Raw genomic sequence first — 7,570 nt, forward strand, 5'->3', positions numbered from 1 at the left:
TGCGCTACCGTCCCGTCGATGACGTCTACGAAGAATGGCTCGACCGCGTCTCCGAGCTCGTCCGCGCCGCAGGGGGCTCTCCTGCGCCGTCCATTCCGCTGCACCACACCCCGCCCCGCGCGGGCGACGAAGCTCCGGGGGCGCCCCAGCCGCCTCCTCCTCAAGAAGGCACCATGGCTCCAAGACGCGTGGCCCCTGGGCGGAACCCGCTCCGTCAGGTGCCAGCGCGGCAAGAGCAGAGCTGCCAAGAAGTCCCTCACCCACAAGAAGCTGCCCGGGCGGTCCCTGCTCCAGCACGTCGCGACTATGCTCCTGCTCCCGCACATCAAGACCCTGCGCTGCTCCCAGCTACAGCACGTGGGGACATGCAAGACCAAGCTCTCCGTCACCCAAGGCCTCCCGTGGCCACAATAGGCTGCCGTGTCTTCACCACCGAGCTACGCAGCATCGCGTGGCCCAACAAGTTCAAGCCAGACTTGCCTCCTCGTTACGACGGCACGGCCGACCCTGCGGAGTTCCTCCAGCTCTATGAGCTGGGCATCGAAGCTGCCAACGGAGACAAGAAGGTCATGGCGAACTGGTTACCCATGGCACTCAAGGACGGGCCCCGCACCTGGCTCCTGAACCTGGCTCTAGGCATGATCTCCTCCTGGGACGAGATGCGCACCCGCTTCATCGCCAACTTCCAAGGTACTCGCGACCGGCCACCCGCCGTGAGCGACATGCGCCGCATCAAGCAACAACCCAAAGAGACCCTGCAGAAGTACATCCAGTGCTTCAACAACGCACGCCTCAAGATTCCCAAGGTGACCGAGGAGGCCATCATCTCAGCCTTCTCCGACGGCGTGCGCGATGTCAAGATGAAGGAGGAGCTGTCTATGCATGAAGACCTATGCACTTCCTTGGAGTTGTTCAACTTGGCAACCAAGTGCGCCAGGGTTGAGGAAGGGCGTCTCTCCCTCCTCGAGCTGCCTGCCGCAGACCCAGAAGAGAAGAAGCCCAAGGCCAAGGATGTGAAGCGCAAGGGGGCTGCCATGCTCGCGGCAGAACCAGACACCAAGAGGGGCAGAGATTAGCCCGAATCTTCCAAGGGCAGTCGGTACTGTGTGTACCACGATCTCCACACCCACAACACCAACGAATGTCAAGAGCTCCGAGACGTGCGAGAAGGAAGGATCGGCCGTCGCCCCGACCACGGTGACCGGGGCTACGGTCGAGGAGGAGGAAGGAACACAGGACGCTCGGAAGACCGCTGCCCGCGCCAAGGGTGGCGCGATCGACCTTGCAAGGATCGCTGGCAAGACCCGCCTCGCGAGGGAGACTGGAGGGATCAGCCTCATGAGGATCGCCCGCAAGGCAACGCCGGCGTCCCTCCGCTGCCGCCGCAGCCAAGGAGAAACGAGGACCGCCATCAGGACGAGGGGGCTGGGGGCTTCCAGGAGCCGCGCGCGATCGCCTGCATCCTGGGCGGGGCTCAAGCCCCAGCCTCTCAACGCATCTTCAAGCAGTTCGCTCGCGAAGTGAATGCAGTCCTCCCCAAGCTCGAAGCCACGCGCCCTCTCAGGTGGTCGGCGTGCGCCATCACGTTCAGCTCAGCAGATCAGCTCAAGTGTGTGGCCACAGCCGGGGTCCTCCCGATGCTTTGTTCCCCAATCATCAGCAACGTGGTGGTCACCAGGACCCTCATCAATGGCGGGGCAGGGCTCAACGTCCTGTCTGTGGAAACATTCAACAATATCCAAGTGCCCTACAGCCAGCTTCAGCCAACCAAGCCTTTCTCCGGAGTCACCAACGGCTCCACGGTCCCGATTGGGCAGGTCCGCCTCCCTGTCACCTTCGGGGCACGCGACAACTACCGTACCGAGCTCATCGACTTTGACGTCGCTCACATTCGCCTGCCGTACAACGCCATCCTTGGGTACCCAGCGCTGGCCAAGTTCATGGCCGTAACTCACCACGGCTACAACGTCCTCAAGATGCCAGGAAGTGGCGGAGTCATCACGGTGCCCTGTGAAGAGAAGGACGCGGTGTGTTCCCTGGAACGAGCCTTTCAGGCCGCATCACTGGAAGACCCGGATCACGGAAGCAGGAGGCTTCCCGAGACCGCCCCCAAGAAGAAGAAGACATCGTCCGGCCCGACCCCTCACGAGACAGGCCCCTCAGGGCCCGCGCCTGCCCAGGGGGAACCTCCTTCCATCGCATAGGAAAGCGCGTCCGGCGCCCTCCTCAGGCAGGGCTCGGGGGCTCTCCCCTGGAGGGCCACCGACCTGGCTAAGGTCACGAGGGAGGCGCTTGGGCACCACCTGGAGGCGTGTTTCAAAGCACGTTTCCCTCAAGAAGGAGTAAGGAAAGGAGGGCCAGACCCTCAGGAGTTCGTCAGCAAGGCCATTCAGGAGCTACAGGAGTCAAGAGTCATGAAAGGCGGCCACCGCCTACCAGCTGTGGCTCCCCATCCAGGCGAGGATGGTGGGCTGTGTGTCTGCATCGACATAGCAGGGCTCAATCGAGTCGCCTCTCTGGAGCGCCTCTGGCCCTCGCGAGTGGGGCGCTGCGAAGGTCCACCCCACAACTATGTTCGCATGCCTTACGGCTTGCCGAACGCGGCTGCCGCGTACCAGCGCCTCATGAGGGGCATCATGAAGGCTCAAGAGGCCAGGCATTCCGCAGCCCTGGCGGAGATGGAGATGGTCCGGGAGGAGCCACCAGTGCCTTCGGAGCCTCCCGAGGCCCCTGGGCCTGGGGGGCTCATGAGGATCGGCTTCCGCAGCCCACCGAGTCTGCTACACCAACACTCCTTCGTCCTCAACATCATCAGGTGACATCTTTCAAGTTTCATTTCCAGCTGGGAGCGCCCCCCAGGGCTGCATTATTCCCAGGCCGCGTGGGTCCGTCCCTGCGGCATGTATCCCTTTTATTTCATGTTGTTAGCTTACTTTGTTGGGGGCGCCCCACGGGCTGCATCATGCCCAAGTCGCTCGGGCCTGACCCAGTGATGTCCGCCTTCCCAGCATCTATTTGAATGAATCCACTCCTTCGCAGCTAATGTGTTTGACCAAGTTGCCCCCTCAACTGACGCCAACTGACGGAGCTTCTCCCAAACGGCACGACGCTTGCGCATGGGTCTGTCCCTGCAACTAGGTCACTTGCGGGGAAGTCTGCCCAACTTCGAGGCCCAGCTGGAAATGCCTGTGAATATTATCCTTTTTGGAAAAGGCCCAGAGCCTGTGAAGAAGGCGAATGCCTGTGAAGATTATCCTTTTTGGAAAAGGCCCAGAGCCTGTGAAGAAGGCAAATGCCTGTGAAGATTATCCTTTTTGGAAAAGGCCCAGAGCCTGTGAAGAAGGCGAATGCCTGTGAAGATTATCCTTTTTGGAAAAGGCCTAGAGCCTGTGAAGAAGGCGAATGCCTGTGAAGCTGTCGCGTTTGGGAAAAGGCCCGGAGCCTGTGAAGAGGGAAAATGCCCGTGAAGCCTGCTCCCCCCAAGAAAGGCCCGGAGCCTGTGAAGAAGGCCAACGCCTGTGAAGCTCGCCGCCCGTGACACTCTCACGTAATAATGAGTTGGGGCTGTACACGCCCGGAGTCTCAGGAGCGCCGGCCTCAGGCCCTGGGGCTCCCTCCCACGCCCAGTGGCAGCACTTAGCTCCGCGCTGGTGAGAAGACGTCGAAGACTAGATTAGGTGCCGGACGCGGCTTTTTCATTTGCTTTCCGCAGTTGGCTTGTTCATTCTCATTCGAAGTTTTATTGAAGCTGTTGCCGTCTTTGACTTGTGGTTCTTCGACTTTTCACTCTCCTGCCTTGATTTCTCTTATGCAAGGCCTCGCGAGGGGGGCAGCCGAGCGCCCTCGTGACTGTTTCCATCCTAGTCGTTTAAAGGTTTCGCGACCTGGGTCCATTACAGGAGCACCCCTCCAGTCCGTGCCCCACGGGCACCGCGACACGAACACAGGGCCTGGGTCGGTCGCCCCCCATGGCAGGCCGGGAACTATCCACGCGCGGGCACGTAGCCGGAAGGCACGATAACGGAAGCAAAGCGATGACAGCAATAACCCAAACACGCCCCTGCGGGGCTCCACGCTACTGTCTTTTTACGCAGGAAAAAGGAAAAGAAAGAACAAATCAGGCGCAGCTCGCCTCACACCGGCCTACAGGGAAGACTCGAGCTGCCTCCGGGGCTCAGGCAGACTCCCTCTCGCGCTTCACGGAGGCGCGACGGTGGGCAGATGTAATGCCCTCGATGCGGCTATAGCTCCCACGTGTCGAGGCACGACTTAGAGGCATAACCGCATTGAAAGCAATGTCGCAAGTCAGGCAATCATTACAACATCCCATGTAATATATAATAAAAGGGGGAGATAACTTAGTTGGCTTACACTCGCCACGTCACATCAGAGTACATGAATAACATCCATCAAACAAATCACTCATGGCCCGACTACGGTGCCAAAATAGAAAAGACCCCCAACATGCGACAAGGTCCTGAATCGATAACCCCAACTAGGCACCACTACTGATCATCTGGAAAGGACACGTAGTATCGCTGAGAGTCCTCGTCGAACTCCCACCTGAGCTTGTAATCGTCAACTGGAGCAGTATCACCTGGACCTGCATCTGGAGTTGTAGTATCTGTGAGCCACAGGGACTCAGCAATATCACACCCACGCGATCAAAACTATTTAAGCTCATAGGAATGGATAAGGCAAATATATGTGGAGCTACAGCAAGCGACTAGCATATATGGTGGCTAACTTATACGCAAAAGAGAGCGAGAAGAGAAGGCGAAGCACGAGCGAGAAGCTAAAGGAACATCCTGCGCAAGCATAACTCCAACACCGTGTCCACTTCCCGGACTCCGCCGAGAAGGGGCCATCACGGTAACACACACGGTTGTTTCGTTTTAATTAAGTTTAATTAAAGTCATCTACAACCGGACATTAACAAATTCCCATCCGCCCATAACCGTGGGCACGACTTTCGAAAGATCAATCCCTGCAGGGGGGTCCCAACTTAGCCCATAACAAGCTCTCACGGTCAACGAAGGAATAGACCTCCACCCAAGACACACCGATCAGACTCGGTATCTTGGTACAACAAGATGATTCGACAGGTTAAAACAAGTCCAGCAACACCGCCCGAATGTGCCGACAAATCCCGATAGGAGCTGCACATATCTCTTTCTCAGGGCACACTCAGATGAGCAATCCGTACAACTAAAACCAAACCTTGAGTTTCCCCGAGGTGGCGCTGCACAGGGCTCTAGTTCGGACCAACACTCAGAGGAGCACTGGCCCGTGGGGGCTAGAATAAGATGACCCTCGGGCTCCGGAAACCCAAGGGAAAAGGGGCTAGGTGGCAAATGGTAAAACCAATGTTGGGCATTGCTGGAAAAGCTTTAATCAAGGCGAACTATCAAGGGGTTCCCATTATAGCCCAACCGCGTAAGGGACGCACAATCCGGGAACATAACACCGATATGACGGAAACTAGGGCGGCAAGAGTGGAACAAAACACTAGGCGAGAGGCCGAGCCTTCCACCCTTTGCCAAGTATATAGATGCATTAAGATAACATAGCAATATAATGATATCCCAACAAGTAAATAAATGTTCCCACGAGGAACGGCTCCAATCTTCACCTGCAGCTAACAACGCTATAAGAAGGGCTGAGCAAAGCGGTAACATAGCCAATCAACGGTTTGCTAGGACAAAGGTGGGTTAGAGGTTCAACATGGCAATTGGGAGGCTGACAAGCAAAAGGTAGGCATCGTAGCAGTGGCAAAGCAAAAGAGCGAGCAAACTAGCATAGCAAAGATAGTAGTGATTTCGAGGGTATGATCATCTTGCCTGCACAGTTGTCAGAGTTGACTGGATCCTCACAAGCAAACTCAACGGTCTCCTCGGTAGCGAACTCGTCTCCCGGCTCTACCCAACAAGACAAACAAGCAACAAGGATACAATCAACCACGGGCAAGACCAAGCAATATGATGAAATGACGATATGCTATGCGGGATGCGATGCGGGATGCAAAATGCAAGATATGACAGGAAATGCATGAACCTGTCATCAACTTGGAAAACCAAGTGTTCCACTGGATAGAGGGGATGAAATCGCTTGAAAACGATATAAAGATCATAGGAATCGGAGCTACGGTTTAGAAATGGCAAGCGTTTTAAGATATGACACCGGTCTGCGATTTACAGCAAGTAGACATCTAAATGCAACGAAATGAACATGCTACGGCCACCAAACATGAAAACAAAATCCATGGCAGTGATGTACACAAGATGGTTGACAAAACACTAGCACTGAGCCATAGGCAAATTCATCCATTAAGAGGTTCAAACAAGCATGGCTAAAATGCAAATGCAAAACAGATTTCAGACTTAGTGAAATTAACACTAGTCTGAAATTTCAGATCACGAAGCTCTCTTCGGAGCAGCAAAACAACATGATAGGAAACCTGAACATGACAAGTAAGAACATGGCATGGAGCTACTCATCAAGCTTAATAAAACACCGAAAGTGACCTGGGGCCAAAAGGGTTCACAAAATACTCTACCGAGCTCACGAACATCGCTCGAACACAATCAGTTTTCAGACTTAGTGAAAACTGAGACATGCTGAAATTTAACTCACGAAGGCATGTAAACGAGCTCGATGCACTCTCTACGGTGCAAGTCATGGCAAGGAAAGCATATAACCAGCAAGAAGGCACAAAGTGCTAGCTACACATGGCAAGAACGAAGGCATAGCATGCATGGAACTCTAACGGTAGCATCGGCGAAATCGCAAACAAGTTGACGATCTGCCCAGATTAACAACGAAGCAAAAGTTGAGCTCGATTGAGTCAACCTAGAGCACTCCACAAATGCCCACAAAGACATGGATGGATAGAGCATGACATAAATATCAAAACTCCCTTACTGATCATCCTCAAAAGAGGCACGGATCGCTAGGAAACAAGCTGGACATATAGCATCATGAACTAAAATATCCCAGACTTAGCGAAAATCACTAAGTCCCTGAAATCTGCAATCTCAGGTACCTCTCTTCGCAAGCTTGCACAAGACAACACACACATCCTAAAAATGCATGGGTGGCACCTCTGGAAAGAAGACAAAATGCTTCACAATACATCCCAAAGGGGCACAGGCATATCATGCACGGATTAAACATAGCAAAAATGACAAAAGTGCATGATGAACTAACGGTTCTGCAATTTAACTCACGAAGCCTCCTTCTAACAGCATTTTGGGTATCAAGATGACCTCAAATGCAAATGAGGCAATGGAATGAAATGATGTACATGTCGAGTCGAAGATTATGATATATCATACGCCTAAAACGGATCTACGGTTGCGGAGATACGAGCAGTCAAACATCGCATAAAAATTAGGGTTACGGGGATGAAAAGTCGACCTAGAGGATTAGATCTCAGATCTGGCGCGGTTTACGGAGTTCGCCGGAAACACTGTAGCTGCTCGCCGGAGTTGCGCCGGAGAGGCCCAGGAGCTCGCCGGAGCTCGGGGAAGAGGCCGGGGAGGTCGGGGTCGCCGGATCCGGCACTCCCGCG

This window comes from Triticum aestivum, chromosome 4A (genome assembly GCF_018294505.1).
Source record: "Triticum aestivum cultivar Chinese Spring chromosome 4A, IWGSC CS RefSeq v2.1, whole genome shotgun sequence".
Taxonomy (NCBI): Eukaryota; Viridiplantae; Streptophyta; class Magnoliopsida; order Poales; family Poaceae; genus Triticum; species Triticum aestivum.